At 40.4% G+C, this 19,677-nt stretch overlaps 1 protein-coding gene across 6 annotated transcripts in view; it reads right to left on the reverse strand.

Moving 5' to 3' along the window:
• Positions 1-19,677, reverse strand: part of tanc2b (tetratricopeptide repeat, ankyrin repeat and coiled-coil containing 2b) — a 215,130-nt gene that overhangs the window by 178,929 nt on the left and 16,524 nt on the right. The gene's annotated exons all lie outside the window — the stretch shown is intronic.

Raw genomic sequence — 19,677 nt, forward strand, 5'->3', positions numbered from 1 at the left:
ATATATATATATATATTATGATATTATATATTATTATGTTGATTTACATTTTTAACTTAAAGATTTATAGGATATTATTTATGTCTTTATGTATTATTAAAGCTTTATGTCTGTTGTGTTTTGCATGTCTGTCCCTTTGTAAAAATACTACAGTGATCGTATCGTTAATATGGGCAGTGGAAGTAATCATCCCATGAATGCACAAGAACAAACTAAAAATATATCTTGAGAAACAGTTGTGGTCATGTAAAATCCTCGCTTCATTTTCATTTCCATGACACACCAGGTGTGACCAATATGCAGAATGAATAAAATAAAGAGAATACAGGGAAGTGGATTTGATGGGCAAAGCCAGTGTGTTTCCTTTCATTCTGTTTCCCAGGAGCAAATTAGCTCATAGCGAGTGGTTCCACAGCTGCCTCCTGACTGCTGAGAGCTACAGCACTGACTGGGGTTCTCTCTGTGATGTTACAGATCATTTGAGGACGTGTGTGTGTGTGTGTGTGTGTACTGCTGAAGTTTTACACAATGGCCTTGTCTCCTAACAACTGTGTGGCAGGTCACGTACCTGTGAAAGCGTGTGCAAATGTGGGTTCAGGTGTCTGGGGGTATATGCGCTGATCCTAAACATCCTGTCAGTACCTGCTGAGTTAAACTGGGTCTGCAAGCCACAAAACATTCTCTCTCTCTCTCTCTCTCTCTCTCTCTCTCTCTCTCACACACACACACACACACACACACACACACACACACACCCTCTTCACTAGCTCCTGCAGTCTCAACGTCCTGTCACCAGCCATCCTGTCACAGATCAGTACGTACGTGTGTGTGTGTGTGTGTGTGTGTGTGTGTGTGTGTGTGCGTGAGAAAGAACACAGGTTCTTCCTCAGTATGTATTAATAGTGGCAAAAGTGCAAGTCATTAAGTCTCCCCTCGTCCCTTCCTTCCGTCTCTTTCTCTCTCTCTCTCTCTTTCTCTCTCTCTCTCTTTCTCTGAAGGGACTGGGTTTAATGGGCTTATACTTCCACTCCATTAGCCAAACACTGTCTTAAGAATTACTGTGTGTGTGCGTGTGTGTGTCTGCGTACATGTCTCAGCCACCGCTGTCACTCCACATTATGTCGCCTCTTCTTCTGCAGTCCAGCCAGACTTAAATTTAAGCAAGAGGACAGCTGATGTTGAATGGTGCAATCCTGATCCCTAACTGCATTCATATTGCAAACCAGAGCTTATGAAGCTATGAATGGCTATTATAAATCTCTATTATATTCACAACCACCACAATTCCTGCCTGCCTGCCTGCTGAGCCAAATCTGTCACTGCATATTCGTTTTCACCTCACTCATTTCTTCGGCTCAGATGGCTTGTTCTAAAATTCTTCTTCTATTATTTCTCACAATTTCTATAAATCATATTTTACAAGCAGCGTATTATTCCATCCTTTGTGCTAAAATTCTGGGCTATTTACATAACCCAATAGCAGGGTTGAGTGGGTTGGGTCATTTTGCTGGCTGATTTCCTCTAACGTTAACCCAACTTTTGATTACTTATGTAAGTAATGAAACACTTTGAGGTGTGCTATTATTGGAAAATAATCAGTGATTGAGTGGCCCAGTGTGACGCAGAATTACCCAGGAGTTTAATATTTTCCTATAACTGCAGCTACTGAAGTGTTTTATTCTCTTACACCACACCAATTTGTCAACGATTACAAATTTAACATCATACTTTTTATCCTTTTATATTTATATTTACTGTTAGCTAGTTCCTGTTATCATTTACAGTGATAAATAGCCGTACCGTCATCAAATGATTTCCTCTCTCTTGAAGCTAATAAGAGAAAAACGCAGCTGTCATGTTACTGAGAAAATAGAAAGCGCAACATTCTCTGTCCTGAAGACTCTCCTATGGTGAGAAACTCGCTGACCATTATATGTTGACACTGGAGACTCCTTCCATAAATGTTAAATAAATGTCTACGTAAAAAATAAGACTTCACCATATCGATAATTATATATTGTACATTTCAGGGTTTTTTTTGTTAAATAATAAATTTTTTCTGTTTGATATTAGTCTTAGGACGTTTTCACAACTGGCCCGTTTGGAGCGTTTGTTTCGGAACCTAGTGCGTTTTTTCTTATGGTTCGGTTCGATTAGACATACATGAACACAGCAATCGTGTTAAGATCGTCACCAAAACAATCAAGATGACCTCTTTCAGGCCCGATTGCAAACGTACTCTGGAGTGGTTCGCTTGTGGTGAGAAAGCAATCCAGTCCAATGGACCAACAAACCAACCTGTATAGCAATGCATGATGGGAACTGCGTTACATAAAAAGCATGTTTGTTTTGCTAATGGCTCACAACATGAATCATGGTTTAACTTGGACCAAAGATGCCTCATTGGAATTTGGTCTGACGAACATATTTCTTTTAAAAAATAAATAAATAAATAAATAAAAAAGTCTGGCCTGCTCCCTGAGAAGGGAAGGAGACGTTGTGTTTAGCATAACACTATGGGAGCGCATCTCACGCGCGACCAGCATCTGAAGCTTGTGTAAAATCATGCCTATTTATAGGCCTGCCATGATCAGGTGATGTGGCAATTAAGCGCATCGCGTGATATAAATATGGCACCTGTGAACCGCGCCATCAGCCTCTATTAACTGAAGCGAAGACACAATTCACAGGCCTGCCCTTGTATGATAAAGCTACACAATGTCTTGTTCCCTTCTCAGGGAACAGGGTTACATGCGTAACCCAGACGTTCCCTTTCAAAGGGAACTTCAACGTTGTGTTTAGCATAACACTATGGGAATGAGAATACCCACTCCATCATACCAAGGGTATGGGCTGTTCAAAAAGACCCAAGCCCGAGGGTCACTGCAAGACACTCAAGCCCGAGGTGGAATGAATATCCAGGCTGTAATAATGAATGAATGAATGTGTGTGGCGTAGACCACCCTGTAGCAGCACACACATCCTGTAAGGATACCACTTTGGACAAAGGCTTCGTGGAGGCGACCACCCTAGTGGAATGAGCCCTTATGCCCAGAGGCGTAGCGAGACCGCGCACCTCATAAGCAATAGAGATTGCTTCCACTATCCAATTAGAGATGCGCTGCTTTGACACAACATCACCTCTACTATCGCCGCTAAAGCAGACCAGCAGCTTCTCCAACTTACGCCACTGGCCAGAGCGGTGGACGTAAGTACAGAGGGCCCTTACTGGACACAGCAGGTGCATTCTCTCTTGTTCCGATGTGGGGAATGGAGGAGGGCAGAAAGCCTACAACACCACAGGGTGGGCAGCCAATGTAGGCACCTTAGGAATATAATCCGGCATAGGATGCAGGAAGGCCTTGACTAATCCAGGGGCAAAGTCAAGGCAGGAAGGGGCAACAGAGAGAGCTTGTAGATCTCCTGCTTGCTTGAGAGATGTCAGGGCCAGCAGACGAGCTACGTTTAGAGTCAGAAGCTTCTCAGAGGTTGACTCTAAGGGCTCAAATGGGGCCCCTGACAGACCTTCCAGGACCACAGAAATGTCCCAGGAAGGTATGCGTGGCCTACGGACCGGCCTCAGCCGCCTGACACCATGCATGAACCTCGAAGTTAGAGGATGTTGCCCCACAGAGGCTCCATCAACAAGGGCATGGCTGGCCGAAATGGCGGCCACGTAAACCCTGATTTTAGAAGGAGCCCACTCCGCTGAGAAATGTTCTTGTAACAACTCCAGGACTGTAGCTATTGCACAGTTCCCTGGGTCTAACTGATGTTCCTCACACCACAAGACAAAAAGCTGCCACTTGAGTGCATACAATTTCCTTGTGGATGGTGCTCTAGCGTTTAACATGGTCTCTACAACCTCAGTTGTGAGACCAGAATCTATGAGCTGGTGCCCCTCAGGGGCCAGACCCACAGTTTCCATAGTTCTGGCCGAGGGTGATAAATCAGCCCTCCTGCTTGAGACAGTAGATCCACTCTAAGGGCTCAAATGGGGCACCTGACAGACCTTCCAGGACCACAGAAAGGTTCCAGGAAAGTATGCGCGGCCTGCAGATGGGCCTCAGCTGCCTGACACGACGCATAAACCTCGAAGTTAGAGGATGTTGCCCCACAGATGCTCCATTAACAGGGGCGTGGCTGGCCGAAATGGCGGCCACGTAAACCCTGATTGTAGAAGGAGCCCACCCCACTGAGAAATGTTCTTGTAAGAACTCCAGGACTGTAGCTATTGCGCAGTTCACTAGGTCTACAGTGGATCCCTGCAGATGGGAATCTCCCAAGGAGTGCCATCTAGCAGGGATATTATCTCTGAGAACCATATTCAAGCTGGCCAATAAGGTGCTACTAGCAGCAGACATAGACTGTCTTGGCGAACTCTCGCTAGAACTTGTGGGAAAAGCGTACAGATGTGACCTCTGCCACATGTGCGCCATGGCGTCCAGCCCTAATTGTGCAGGAGGAGTGAGGGCGAACCATAGCGGGCCGTGTTTTGTCTCCTCGGAGGCGAACACATGCAGTCCCACTTGGCCAAACCTCACCATATGGACTCCACCACTTGTGGGTGGAGCCACCAATTCCTGGGCCTCAGCCCCTGCCTCAACAGGATGTCTGCCCCCATATTCCCAGAAGGTACATTGCACTCACTGACAAACTTTCCTTCTGAGCAGAGAAGAATTAGTTGCACCTGCCTGAACAGGGGGCACGGACATAATCCTCCCTGGTGGTCAATATATGACACCACCGGTGTGTTGTCTGTAAACACATGGTGACCTCTCAATTGAGGAAGAAGGAATTTCAGTGCTAGAAATATGGCCCGCATTTCTAGGCAATTTATGTGCCGCTCCAGATGAGGGCCGCACCAGGGACCGTGAGCTGGACAGCTGTCTAAGACCGCGTTCCAGCCCGTGAGGGAGGTGTCTGTCATTACCGTCTTGCGCTAAGGAGACACCCCTAGAGTGTGACCCAAGGCTAGAAACTGAGACTGATTATTCTCTGATTAGTCTCCCAAGATCCAGCTTTATCTTGCTCAGTGTTGATAGGATTGACCCTATGCATGTTGGGGATATAAATGCCTTCATCGTAGTAGAATCCTTATAACCCCTATAACAGTTGTCCACTGCACTAGGGAAAGCATGCTTTTCTGAGGTTCAACCTGAGCCCCAAGCTCTTCATGTGGGCGTGAACAACATCTCAATGTTAAACCACCAGTTCCCTGGATCATGCTAGAATTAGCCAGTCGTCCAGAGTGACATCCATGCACTTTGTGAAGGTGCGAGGGGATAAAGCTATCGTCACAAACCAGTCCTCAAACTGAATCTGTGGAACGATAAGTTTGTTTGTTTGCTTGCTTGCTTGGTTGGTTACTTAACAGCTTACTTACTTACTCGCACACTTTGAACCCAGTTTCACTCAGCTCAAGCTTCAGAGACCACTGGTAATGCTGTCCGCATGCACTTAATTGGCATGGTAGGCCGATAGTCATTAGTGTGAGAGACTGATTATGTTTTGCTAATCAGACTGAATCTTTGTCAGCAGTAGAATGATGAGATGATCCTTCTTCTATCACAGAAACAAAGTAATGAAAAATACAGAGTGATGTGTGTGGGAAGATACAGAGGAGGGGGAACAGGCCTCTTCTCAAGACAGACTCTTCTGTAATATCATGTAAAAAAAAAACATGCTTTCGGAGCACAGTGCAGTCATGACTGAGGTTCCTCATGTGGACAGAGGAATGATGGTGTTTCAGGAACATGTGACAGACGTTATCTGCGTTCACCCATACTGCACTGAGTCATTTCTCACTGAAGCCACCCAAACATCCAGTCATCACAACAGACGAGCAGCGAGAGAGGAACAGAGGTGGGGATGATTAAAAAGTGAAAAAAACTGCACGGATGCAGAACAAAGAAAAAAGCCTCTTGGTGCTACTTTGAGTCACTTCTTCCTGGAAAACCAGTCCTATGATCAATTACACACCACCAAATCTAAGGAATTAAAGCTCATCTAATCCCCGTAAAAAGAGATGTCACTAGTAACTCAATCACTAGCATTGCATATGTGGGTTAAAAAGCCATCGAATACTCGAGTTATAGCAATACACCATTTTTCCATATTACAGGCTTCCTCCGAGATGGATTTATTCATCTTCAGTAAGCATTTTATCCTGGCCATGGTCGCGGTTGATCCGATGCCTATCCTATGAATATCCTATGAATCCTATCCTGGGCTTGAAGCAGGGACACAACCTAGAGTATACACACGCACACACACACACACACACACACAAAATAGCATGTAGGTACAATTTTGCATAGTCAATCCACCTACTGGCATGTTTTTGTGAGAGGAAAATGGAGAACCCTGAGGAAGCCCACGCAAACACAGGGAGAACATGCTAACCTCTACAGAGGATCGAACCATGTGTCCTGGAGCCGTGAAGTGTGCTCCACTTTGGCGCTTTGGATTCCATAATAAAAAATCATGAACGTTTTTTTTTTTTAAAAGGTTTGTACATTTTATATATATTCTTTTAAACCCCCTCAAATATCATAGTAATACAAGTATTCAGACTATTTGGTATGACATCTCATTTCTGTTCGTCCTGGAAATGCTCACCTGTGGTAATTTAATAGAGTAAATTAGAAGTGTAATTAAAAGAGCACTTGAATTATTCAGGCTGCTTTAAAATATTTAGACAATTAGGCTTAAGCAATCCTATACACTGGTTAAACGACACAAACACAAGAAACAACTGAAAGAACATAGAACTAAACCGTACATCACAAAGATTATACACATCCTATCCGATATTTTTAATTTATCCTTTCATCATTATGACGGGATACAGCATTAATACAGTTTAATACAGTAATTAATACAGTAACAGCCTCTAAGTCATGTATGAATATTCTTTAATAATGTTAATAGCTAAGCATCCTGTTAACTCATTGTGTTTATACAATAAGTTTGAAAACCCTTCTGTATTTTTAATACAAAAGAAATGCACATATTGCGACATGTTTCACCTGTGTTGAAACACAAGTGTTCATAACTTAAATTAACAACTACTCTTATAGCATAAGCCACAGTCGTTGAATGAAACAACCTTTTGTGAGATCATCAACATCATACCCATTTGATTTTGATCATGTTGGGTCTAAGCAACTTGTTAGTTGTCCTAACTGTGAATTGCAATCTGTCCCAAATTTCTTTAATAACCTAAAGTTCAGGTTAACCTACATTTCATATAACAGATGAAAAGATTTATATTAATACTGCAAGTCATGATATTAATAAACCAAACGAGTTAAGATATTAATACCTACATAGTACCATTATTAATAGATCTTTCGATAGGACTCTGTTAATGTATCCTGTGTTTTCACTGATATCACTGCAATCTATGCAGTTACCCACAATGCAACACACTTGTAACTACTTGGCCATTTCGATTCCCTAGCTAAATACCTAATGGATTGGTCCTGTCATGCATGCATTTCTAAATATATTACATTTAATTATTTTTATTTTTTTTAAATAATCGTTCCATTTCCTTAATAAAACACAACATAAAATATCCATCACTCCAGGTGATCATTTAGAATCGGAATCATTTTATTCACCATAAACATTACTAGGAATTGTTCTTGGTGTTCGGTCACAAAATTATACATTCAACACAGTTTACAACATACACGTAACAGACGACACAACACAACACAATTACTAGCCTAAACCAAATATTGAACCTTAAGCAGAAACTGGTAGACTACGTTGTAATTTATATAACAGTTCGCATCTGAAAGCGGTTCAGAGTGCATTAAACAGGGTGGTACAATCGTGATAGTAAGTAACAATAGCAATGATGATATACAATCATGGGAAAAAGAACGTACACCCTGTTTCAATTACTATCAGGGTTTTTATTTAACAGGGCCTAAGTAATAATTGTGTTTCGGGGCCTAAATAACAATTGTCCTCACCAACTTCTATAAACAAACAAATAACCTCAGATGACAATGAATGAATAAATAAATAAATAAATAAATAAATAAAAATGCAACAGATTTCAGTATGTAGTCTTTTTCCCCCGCAAAAAAGTAAACCAACATTCATAAATCAGGTGGGGAAAAAATAAGTCCATCCTTCCGAGATGTGGAATTTGTGTAGGGAAATCAAAAGTGCACGTTTCTGGTATCACGTAAAAAAGGAAACACTATTATTTCCTTATGATAACGGATTAGTATATTATGTGTTAATGTATGTACTGTACATTCACCATCCTGGACAGTTGAAGACTGGAAAGAGACCAGGTGAGTTTTTTTCTAATCTTCAACTGTCCAGTTTAGACAGTCTGTGCCCATGATCGCCTCAGATTCACGGTTTTGGCTGACATTAGTGGAACCTCATATGGTCTTCTGCTGTTGTAGCATTCACGTCAAGGTTTGATGTTTCGTGCATGCTGAGATGCTTTTCTGCTCACCACGGTTGTAAAGAGTGAATATTTTAGTTACTATATCTTTCCTGGCAGCTTGAACCAATTTGGCCATTTTCCTTAGACCTCTCTCATCAGTAGGGCATTTCCACCCACAAAACCGCCCTTCTGGTACCAACAACCATGCCCCAGTTAAAAAGTCACAGAGATCACACTTTTTCCTCATTCTGATGTTTGATATGAACATTAACTGAAGCTCCTGACCTGCATCGACATGATTTTTTTTTTTGCATTGTGCTGCTGCCACATAACTGGCTGATTAGATAACAGCATGAACGTGCCGGTGTACAGGTGTTCCTAATAAACTGGACAGTAAGTGTATTATTTAATCATTATGAAATCAATGCTCAAATAATCAACAGTAAACCAGTTCTTAAAGCATGGTTGCTTGTGTAAGCTGAACAACACGATGATGATTTTGACTAACAAAAGAAATCCACAGGCTACAATAGGTCTATGCTTGTGAGCTTGACTATACGAGGGTGTGAAAAGTTTAAGTCAAGTCGATTTGACTTTCCATTGTGCAGGCTACTTGTTTAAAAACCTGCAGATATTTTATTTGCAAGTAAGGACATTGGAGAAAGAGCACAACAAACCCTATAGGCTCCATATATTTTTTTAATGTAGAACATTACATTATTCTTTTTTTTTCTCGGAGAGGAATTTCAGTGTGTGTCCAGGACATCAGCCCAAGAGGTTTACAATGCAGTATACTTGCAACACACAGATTTGCAAGGCAAATAATGATGAAATAAGCTCTGCTTGCCTGGGGCCATATTCACAAGCCACAACGGCATTGTAACTTATGATCTTATGAATGTATTCTTTATACTCCGTGTGGGGAAAAGACAGAGACGAAGAGTAAGATGGAATGTCACAGTTGGACAAAGACACCCTTCAAAACTCAACCCAAAGCTTAAATGCTGAAGCACCCATTAAGCCTACTCAGTAGTGTCTGAACACACACACACACACACACACACACACACACCCCCCATTTATTGTGCTCTTTTATGATGAGCTTCCAGAGGGACTTTCCCAGAGAGCCTTTTGTCTTGATAGTTGAGACAAGTTTATTGTCTGGCTATCCCCTAGCCAATGACTAAAGATAAATGATGACCGACTTCTTCTTGTGTGTGGTATTAATTGTATTAATGAAATTGCTAACTCCAAGTTGTGTACAAAGCTAACTTCTCCGTTCAGTTAGGTAGGGCAGTAGCTTATAGATGCATAGCTACCATAAGAGATGTGTACAATTGTGTTTGTACATTACATATTTTTATTCAGTATTTTAGTAGTGTTCTCTCATATCACACATTCATTATAAATAAATGAATAAATAAATAAATACATAAATTATGTAATCAACAGTATAATATGCTGTATATACTGACCATGTGGAGTGCAACAAAAAGTTTTTTTTCCTGCCCAGTTCACCCAAAGTTTATTCTGATACATTTGCCCTTTCTTGCTACAAACTATAGTTCATGAGCTCAGCAGTCAGAAATTTTTATGGATTATTAGTTCAAATGAATTACTGTGGACATTGTGTCCTCCGGCCTTCACTCAGCAGTCATAATGTCACCACTCCCATTCTTTGGGTACGTTTTTTACAAAGATGGTATTATAAGTTTGGTGGTTATATAGTTATATAGGGAGATTAAACCGGTCTAAGGTTCATTTATTATAAGAAAGAATGAACTGGTGATCTTAGGAACACCAAAAGTTTGGAAACACCACCGAAAAACAACTGTAGTGCATGACAGAAGAATGTTTTTCCTGGTGAAGAAAAACCATTTCACAACAGTTAGCTAAATCAAGAACACCCTTCAGGAGGTAGGTGTATCTGTATCAAAGTCAACAATCAAGAGAGTGCTTCACCAGAGTAAATACAGAGGGTTTTACCACAACACGTAAACCATTGGTATGCCTGAAAAACAGGAAGACCAGAATACAGTTTGCCAAAATATTTTCTTTAAAAAGACAAAGATCAACTGCAGCAGAATGAGGAGGAGAGAAGACTTTGGAGAAGAGAAAGAACTGCTCATGAACTGAAGCATAACACCTCATCTTACGGCATGGTCATGTATGGCTGCCAGTGGAACTGGTTCCTTTGAAGTGTAGTGAGCTATATAATCTGCTCAGATTCAGCCAAAAGCTTTAAAACTTATTGGATGGCACTTCACAGTGCAGATGGACTGAAGTATACTTCAAAAGCAACCCAAGTCTTTTTCAAGGCAAGAAGTGAAATATTCTGTAATGGCCAATCACAAAGTCAAACACCTGACCTGAATCCACCTGAGAATGCATTCCACTTGCTAAAGACAAAACTGAAGGCAAAAAGCCACAAGAACAAGCAGGAAGTGAAGACAGCTGTAGTTAAGGCCTTGGTAGAGCATCACCAGGGAAGAAACCCAGCACCTAGTGATGGTCTATGGTTTCCAGACTTCAGGCATCATTCCTGACTGCAAAGGATTTGCAATCAAAGTAATAAAAATGACAATTTAATTTATGATTATGTTATTTATCTGCCTGACTATATCAAATTTCTTCATCAAGTCTGTTGAAACATAGCAGGAGGGGTGGCATAGACTAGTCAACTATCACACACTCTCCACCGCTGCTAACCTGTCAGGTGGTATTAAAAAATGAAACAGATGGTAAAGAAATGCAGCTACTTTAATTGTTAGTCTGAAAATATTTCTGATTCTAGGGACAATTGCACAAGACTATGCTGGAAAAAGTATATAAATATATATTTTTTTAATTTGTTTTAATGGGCGGTTAACACTTTGCATGAAGTAGAGAGGTGTCCTGAGACAGGGGTTTTAAGAATTGGTGTATCCTTAAATAGTGTAACATAATATGATTTATAACTTTGCATATTTATTGCACTGATGTATTTACTTTCGTCATTAACAGTGTACAGTAAGTTCGGCGAATTCTTTGCTGCATGAATAAAACAACCTAACAATAGCGATGTCCTGAAAAGGTTTTTTCTATAACTATGGGACAACTAGTGGACTAAATTACTGGTTGACTAATACAATTGATAGTCATGCAACTCCTACATAGCAGTCAGTCTAAATAACAACCCTATCTATGTGGGTTTGGGGTTTCAGTGCAATCAATACAACTTGAAGGTCTTCATTCATTCATTCATTCATTCATTCACTGGTCAAGGTCGCAGTGGATCCCGGAGCCTATCCCAGGAAGACTTGGCCCAATGAAAGAATACACCCTGAATGGGACACCATCACTGAACACCATGCACACATATTGACACACTCATTCACAACTGTGGGCAATTCAGCATACAGGCAATTCAATCCACCTGAGAGCATGTTTTTGGGATGTGGAAGGAAACCGGCAAACCGAGTGGAATCCCACTCAGACATGTGGAGAGCATACATAAACTTGATCTGACCTGCAAATGCACAGAACAGACAGTAACCCAAGATCAGGATCAAACCAGGGACCCTGGAGCTGTTCTGCTGCACCACCATGTCACTCTGAAGGATCTTCAAACCACAATAAATGATGACTGATTATTATCCAGAAGTCAAATTAGTCATTAAAATGGTGTCTCACAGGCCCAAAATATTGCAGGAACAAATCATCAAAAACAGCATTCATACTTACAATGCAAGGGGGGGTTGTGGGGGGGCATAACTATTGATTTATTTGTTTGTATGAAATTTTCATTTATATCTTTCCTTCTGGCAGAAAAGCTGTTATGTATTATTGTTGGAGAGCCGTATAGATGAGTGAACACTATACGTGGATATGAACAGCTTTTCTCATCATATTTACATGACCAGAGAGGTGTGATACTCTGCAGCTTGACTTGTGATTTCCCTTTCACTGAACCATGCCTAAAGCCAAACACTTTCTCTCTCATTGCCCTGATTCTGTTTTTCAGTACATTTGTTACTGATTGAGGGCTTTTGTAGATTACATTTTTATGGATGATGTAAAAATAACCAGGAGACGCAAACAGTGATATTTCTACCTGACAGCCTGGCAATAATCCCAGGGGTCCATAGCTAGTCATTCCATTATTTTTACATTTTGGTACATTAGATATTGCAGTGGTTCTGTTATCAGATTTATTATATTTATTGAGTTGATATACTGTAATTATTAGCCTATTTGACTGCTCACTTAATGGATTTACTCCAAACCTCAGTAGTTCAAACGCAAGGTAGTTTATAAATAAAGTAGACCTAAAGGTAGGATAGGCAAAGCTTTTCATAAACATTTTTTGTTATACTGGTTGAAATTCTCTTCACATTCTGATAGTCATCCCTGCCTGCCCCTCAATCAACCACACCCTCACCGTACAACTTAGCTCAACAACACTCAAGCCAACGAGGACAGCCAGAAACCTTGGGGTGACTTTCGATGACAACTTGACCTTTACAGATCACATTTCAACACCTGCACGATCCAGTAGGTTCATTCTGTACAACATCAAGAAAATCAGACCCTATCTCACTGAACAAGCTACACAGCTACTAGTCCAGGCTCTTGTTATCTCAAAACTGTACTACTGCAATGCACTACTCCCATTTGATGGAGCTGGCTGGGAGGTAGCCAGCTCCATCAAAACCCTTCAGATGATACAGAATGCAGCTACATGCCTTCAACCAGACCAAAAGAACCCATGTCACACCCCTCTTCATCTCCCTCCACTGGCTTCCTGTAGCTGCTTCTCAATTATTACCCTGATGGTGGAAATGGGTATTTTCAATGCTTTTGCTATTTCCTTATAGACACTTCCCATTTTGTGAAGCTCAACAACCTTTTGCCGCACATCACAGCTATAGTCCTTGGTCTTACCCATTGTTAGGAATGGCTAAGGAAATTTGGTGTGTGTTACCTCAGATTTATACACCTGTGGAACAAGAAGTCATGATTGAACAATTTCCTGTTCCTAGTCACCAAAGTGTACTAAAAAATTTTAAATATCAATGGGAATATACTCCAAATATATTTTTCTCATATGAATTCATAGGGTTTCCAATAATTGTTGCACATCTATGAATTCATGTTTTATATATATATATATATATATATATATATATATATATATATATATATTTATATTTATATATATATATATATAAACCCGTGTTTTGTTTGCAATTGTTTGATATCCATGAGAGCAGAGTATTTTTGTGAATTGTTTAACAAAAGATCAAAAGGTTAAACAATACAGACAATTTTTCATACATTTGAAATCAAAATGTACAGAATTTCAGCTGTTTGCAATGAACAAATCATACAAAAGCAACTGAAATAATTCAACAAAATGATTGCTTCAAGTGGTTTCACCAAATTCAACTGAAAATGCAACTTTGAATGATTTCTCCAGTCTCAAAATTATTCAACCCTCTTCATGGCAAGCATCTTTAGTACTTAGTAGAACACCCTTTTGCTGTTATGACTTTCTGCAACCGAGATGCATAGCCAGACACCAGCTTCTGGCAGCTTTCCTGAGGAATCTTAGCCCATTCCTCATGAGCAATGGCCTCCAGTCCAGTAATATTCTTGGGTTTGCATGCTGCAACCGCCTTCTTCAAATCCCACCAGAGATTTTCTATGGGGTTCACGTCAGGTGACTGATGGCCCTGTAGAATCTTCCAGGACATTTTCTACAACCATGCCTTGGTGGAATTTGAGGTATGCTTGGGATCACTGTCCTGTCCAATGATGCCCAAGCTTCAGCTTCCTCACAGACGGCATGATGTTTTCTCCTAAGATTTCTTGATACTCCAGTGAATCCATCTCGCATTCCACACTCTGCAGGTTTCCAGTGTCAGAGGATGCAAAGCAGCCCCAGAGCATCACCGAGCCACCACCATGCTTGACTGTGGACAGAGTGTTCTTTCTTCATTATTCTTCCTCCAGACATACCGCTGGTCCATCATGCCGAAAAGTTAAATGTTTTGTTTCATCGCTCCACAGAACAGAATCCCAAAACTTCTGTGGCTTATTTATATAATTTGAACCAACTTTTCTTGTGCTTTTGGGTCAGTAGTGGTGTACGTCTTGGAGCTCTTGCATGGAAACCTTCTGTATTTAGTACGTGCCTTACTGTGCTCACTGAAACCTCAGTGCCTGTTGCCACAAAGTCTTGCTGCAGGTCTTTTGCAATCACTCAAGGGTTTTCACAACCTGCCTTCTCAGAATTCTGGTTGCAGCCGTTGTTAGCCGTTGTTAACCTGTCCAGGGTGTACCCCGCCTTGTGCCCGATGCTCCCTGGGATAGGCTCCAGGTTTCCCCGTGACCCTGAAAAGGATAAAGTGGTATAGAAGATGGATGGATGGATGGATGGATAATCTCTTTTCTTAACTTTTTGGACCATTCTTTTGACTTAGCCATATTTCTAACATATAGTCAAATGTGGCACTCAACAAACCCCTAGCCAGTTCAGGTATTTCATGTGTTCCTGCTCAAGCACACCTGGTGCAACTAATGAACCCTTGATTAGTTTAGCATCAGGTGTGCTTGCGACAATACCTGTTTTGCATATTTGTGCTGTTGTGAGGGATTCTATTCAGGGGGTTGAATAATTTTGAGACTAGAGAAATCATTATAAGTTGCATTTTCAGTTGAATTTGGGGAAACCACTTGAAGCATTCGTTGTGTTGAACTATTGCAATTGGTTTTGTTTGATTTGTTCATCGCAAACAGCTGAAAGTCTTTAAATTTTGACAAACCTGATTTGCAATGGGGGTTGAATAATTTTGATTGCAACTCTATTTACCAAGGGTGCCAATATTAGGGTACTTAACAATATTGGCAGGATGTTCACCAAAAGTAGCTCTGGATCACTTATTTACTTGCAACAACATTCTAGTTTTAGTCTCAGGAATTTTGCTTTTGCCATCTAATCTCATGAAGTCAAGATGCCATGCACTTTTAACAAGGTGTCGTTAATGCAATATAGTCACACATAAACAAACACACATCTATCAGTAGATTCAACAAACAGTGAATATTGTCTTCATTAGAGTCACTGTTGTACATAAATTAATCCCATGGTATTTGTTCGGTCAAAGAATTGTGCTGGAGATTTCACAATTCATAGACACATATTTACATTTGGAACCAAGATTTCTGTATAGTTCCAGATACAGCTAATCCATTCAGCATCTAAATTAATTCTACTGCCGTCTCAGCATAAGTAGTGTCAAGGGCCAAAGCTGAGGGCTGAGAACTTCTCTAACTTCTTCTTTGTCCTCTGGAACCCTAAAGGTTACTGCAGTAAACACAGCAAGCCATAAAAACTCAGACAAATGAGCCGATCTGACAAGCACTAAAACGCCCCTCTCCTCAGTGGTTAATCTGAACAGAACATCCAGAGCCTTTACAACATTTGCTGGACAAAGTAGGCATAGACCCATACATGTCTGAGCTGCAATTCAGTTAGAAGTGTTCGTAAAGGATGGAACACTGTGCAACACTAAATATACTTAAAATATATCCAGACTGGAGTGAAAAAACAATAACTTCAAGCATCTCTAAGGTTAGACCGTACACTACGTCTATCAAATCATCCTCTCATTCTAATAGAAACGATTTCACTCTTTCACCACAATGCTTTGATGAAAATTCAAATGAAGTCCGCCTGGTCCAGAAACATAACAATGAAATTATCAGAGACCACGAGGGTAATATATTCTCTTATTCTCTCTACCCTCCTATCACTCTCGCATGGGGAATTCAGTAGGAGATCAATTAGCAGCAATGGGCCATTGCACTCCATATCCTCTAACCTATCTCTACTGGCTGGCTGACACTTAACTTCATGAGGAGATACTGTGCAGCCCTAAAATAGACTATCCCTGAACTGAAATGTGCAAACTGGAGATAAAAACAACAGCAGTACTGTTCTTAAAAAGGGGCAGATGGTCAGTGTAGTGCACAGGTATTCAACTAAAATCTATGACGATCCAGTTACACAAAATTCCTTGCTTACCAAGGTATAAGCAGCTAACAAGACTGAATGGCAACAGTTTATTTTTATTTCTTAAACATTAATGGTTTATAGCTCTAAATAAAATATCCAGTAACTCTTTACAATAACAGTACATGAATAATCTTGCACTAATACCTGAATTAATACTTACTTTAATATGAACTAATGATGTAATTAAGGCATGTACTAATCACGAACCAATGAAGAGCTAACCTTAACTACTAAGTGAGTACTACTAAGTGAATAACGACCACCTTAAGTACCTTAGCACATGTTTGTTTGTTAATGTATTAATTAACATGTAGAGGTAAACTAAATCAAACATGCTCTATAAGAAAGAGTATGAATTAAATGTGCATAATTTCATATTGTTTATATAATTTGACATATACAGATGCATAAACAAATATAATTTTTTAGTGCTGGATCAATGTTAAAATCAATGAACAAATCACACTTATTTTACACTAACCATCTGTCTAAACAAGCAAGGAGTTAGAGAAATTCAATGCTGAAATACTGATTTTAGGAGGTGGGACGAAACCGGAGGACCCAGAGGAAATCCATGTGTACTTGAGGAGAATGTGTGAAACTGCACATAGACAGTAACCCAAGCTCAGGATTGAACCCAGGACCCTAGAGCCACTGTGCTGATTTGTTTATCATGTTGCAGTGTAATTAATTTTGAAACTAAAACCCACACACAAGCACATACTGTATCAGGCTTTTAAACATAATATGTAATGACGAGGAAGCACATAGTTTTAACATTTAATCTAGAGGAAGTGTGTGATCGACAGGGTTTCAAGCATTCAATTTGAGTGACTCAGACTGTCTGAAAGCAGTCGGGCTCTGTGGGTGGATAAGAACGCTAACCTGAACTCGTTTGTTTTACCTCCAAACTGCAAAAGCAGCTCCGTTTGACTCCACATCAGCTCTCCGACACTCTGCTGTTCACATGGCAGACTGACACCAAATGACTAAAAGCTAAAAGCAAAATCAACTCCTTTTTCAAAGGCAAGGATTATTATGCCGAGCAGTTCAGTCGTGCACCATCTGTAAAGCAGATGGATGCAATTGCCTCAGTGAGATGAGATTGCGAGCCTGATGTAGCACAGGTAAATAGCTGAGATGATGGCCGTTATCCCTACAGGCACACATTAAATTAGGGTGGAAAATACTTGAGCAACTGTACTTCGTATTATTTAGAGGTATTTACACTTTACTTGAATTTTAGAGAAATGGAATACAGTGGTGCTTGAAAGTTTGTGAACCCTTTAGAATTTTCCATATATCTGCATAAATATGACTGAAAAAAAAAGAGTTGTTAATGCTCATCAGGCTGGAAAAATGTTACAAAACCATCTCTAAAGATTTCGGACTCCACCAATCCACAGTCAGACAGATTGTATACAAATAGAAGACATTCAAGACCATTGTTACCCTCTCCAGGAGTGGTCAACCAACAAAGATCACTCCAAGAGCAAGACGTGTAATAGACCACGAGGTCACAAAGGAGCCAGGGTAACTTCTAAGCAACTAAAGGCCTCTCTCACATTGGCTAATGTTAATGTTTATGAGTCCACCATCAGGAGAATACTCAACAATAATGGTGTGCGTGGCAGGGTTGCAAGGAGAAAGTCAATGCTCCGGATGATACCAAAATAGAATTTTTGGTTTCAATGAGAAGGGCTATGTTTAGAGAAAAGAAAACACTGCATTCCAGCATAAGAAACTTATCCCATCTGTGAAACATGGTGGTGGTCTCATTGTTTGGGCCTGTTTTGCTGCATCTGGGACAGGACGACATGCCATCATTGATGGAACAACGAATTCTGAATTATACCAGTGAATTCTAAAGGAAAATGTCAGGATATCTGTCCATGAACTGAATCTCAAGAGAAAGTGGGTCATGCAGCAAGACAACGGCCCTGAACACACAAGTCGTTCTACCAAAGAACGGTTAAAGAAGAACAAAGTTAATGTTTTGGAATGGCCAAGTCAAAGTCCTGACCTTAATCCAATAGAAATGTTGTGGAAGAACCTGAAGCAAGCAGTTTATGTGAGGAAACCCACCAACATCTGAGAGTTGAAGCCGTTCTGTACTGAGGAACGGGCTAAAATTCCTCCAAGCCGATGTGCAGGACTGATCAACAGTTACCGGAAACATTAGTTACAGTTATTGCTGCACGAGGGGGTCACACCAGGTACTGAAAGCAAAGGTTCACATCTGTAGTGGCAAAAGTATATGTAATATTGGATCATTTTCCTCAATAAATAAATGTCCAAGTATAATATTTTTCTCCCATTTGTTTAATTGGGTTCTCTTTATCGACTGTGATTAGGACAATATCTGATGATCTTTTAGGTCCTCTTTATGCAGAAATGTATAAACTTCTAAAGGGTCCACAAACTTTCGAGCACCATTGTGCTTACATTTTATGCAGCTAATGACTGTATGCTACACATGAACAGAATGCGCTACCATGCATTTTATTTACCAATTTATCATCTGGTGTGAACTTCACTTGATATACAATTTAGTGAATCCTATAGACATAAAAGACTGCCATGTTGAACTTGAGGACAAGCACCCCTGGCCCTACCTCAGTAAAATGTTTCGGTATGATGGCCTTGCTATTTTTGAACTAAGTTCACATGTTTTATTTGCTAATGCCAGGTTAGACTAGCATTGATTCCAGCAGCTAATGTAATTGGATAGGCAGCAAGTCAAATTCTAATGGTAATAGTAAATGGCAAAATTGGTAATTTACAGGTTACATGGTATATTTTATTTCTGATTAATTCATTAGCAAACTACAGAGCATTAGTCACACATATGTCTAGCAAGCCTTGTTTTCGTGTTTGCCATTCTGAGATTTGACCTCTGTTTACTCTATTGACTTCGATTCTCTGCCCTGCCTAGTTTTGCGTGTTTGCCTGATCGCCTGGCCTCTGCCTGTTTTTTGACTACAGCTTTCTGCCTTGTCCTTGGACTTTGATGTTATTAAATCTGCCAAACCTGCACTTGCTTCCGTCTCAGCCTCCATTTCGTGACAGAATACTTTGCCGATAACATGGAAGCAGCAGGAAAGTGGAGGAGACGTCATGCTAGGAAGACCACACCATCCGTCCCAGCCCTGGATTCGATCCAATTTCCACAGTGGACTGTAGTAGATCTCCCAGAGCA

The sequence above is a fragment of the Ictalurus furcatus genome, chromosome 13, assembly GCF_023375685.1.
Source record: "Ictalurus furcatus strain D&B chromosome 13, Billie_1.0, whole genome shotgun sequence".
Classification (NCBI taxonomy): Eukaryota; Metazoa; Chordata; class Actinopteri; order Siluriformes; family Ictaluridae; genus Ictalurus; species Ictalurus furcatus.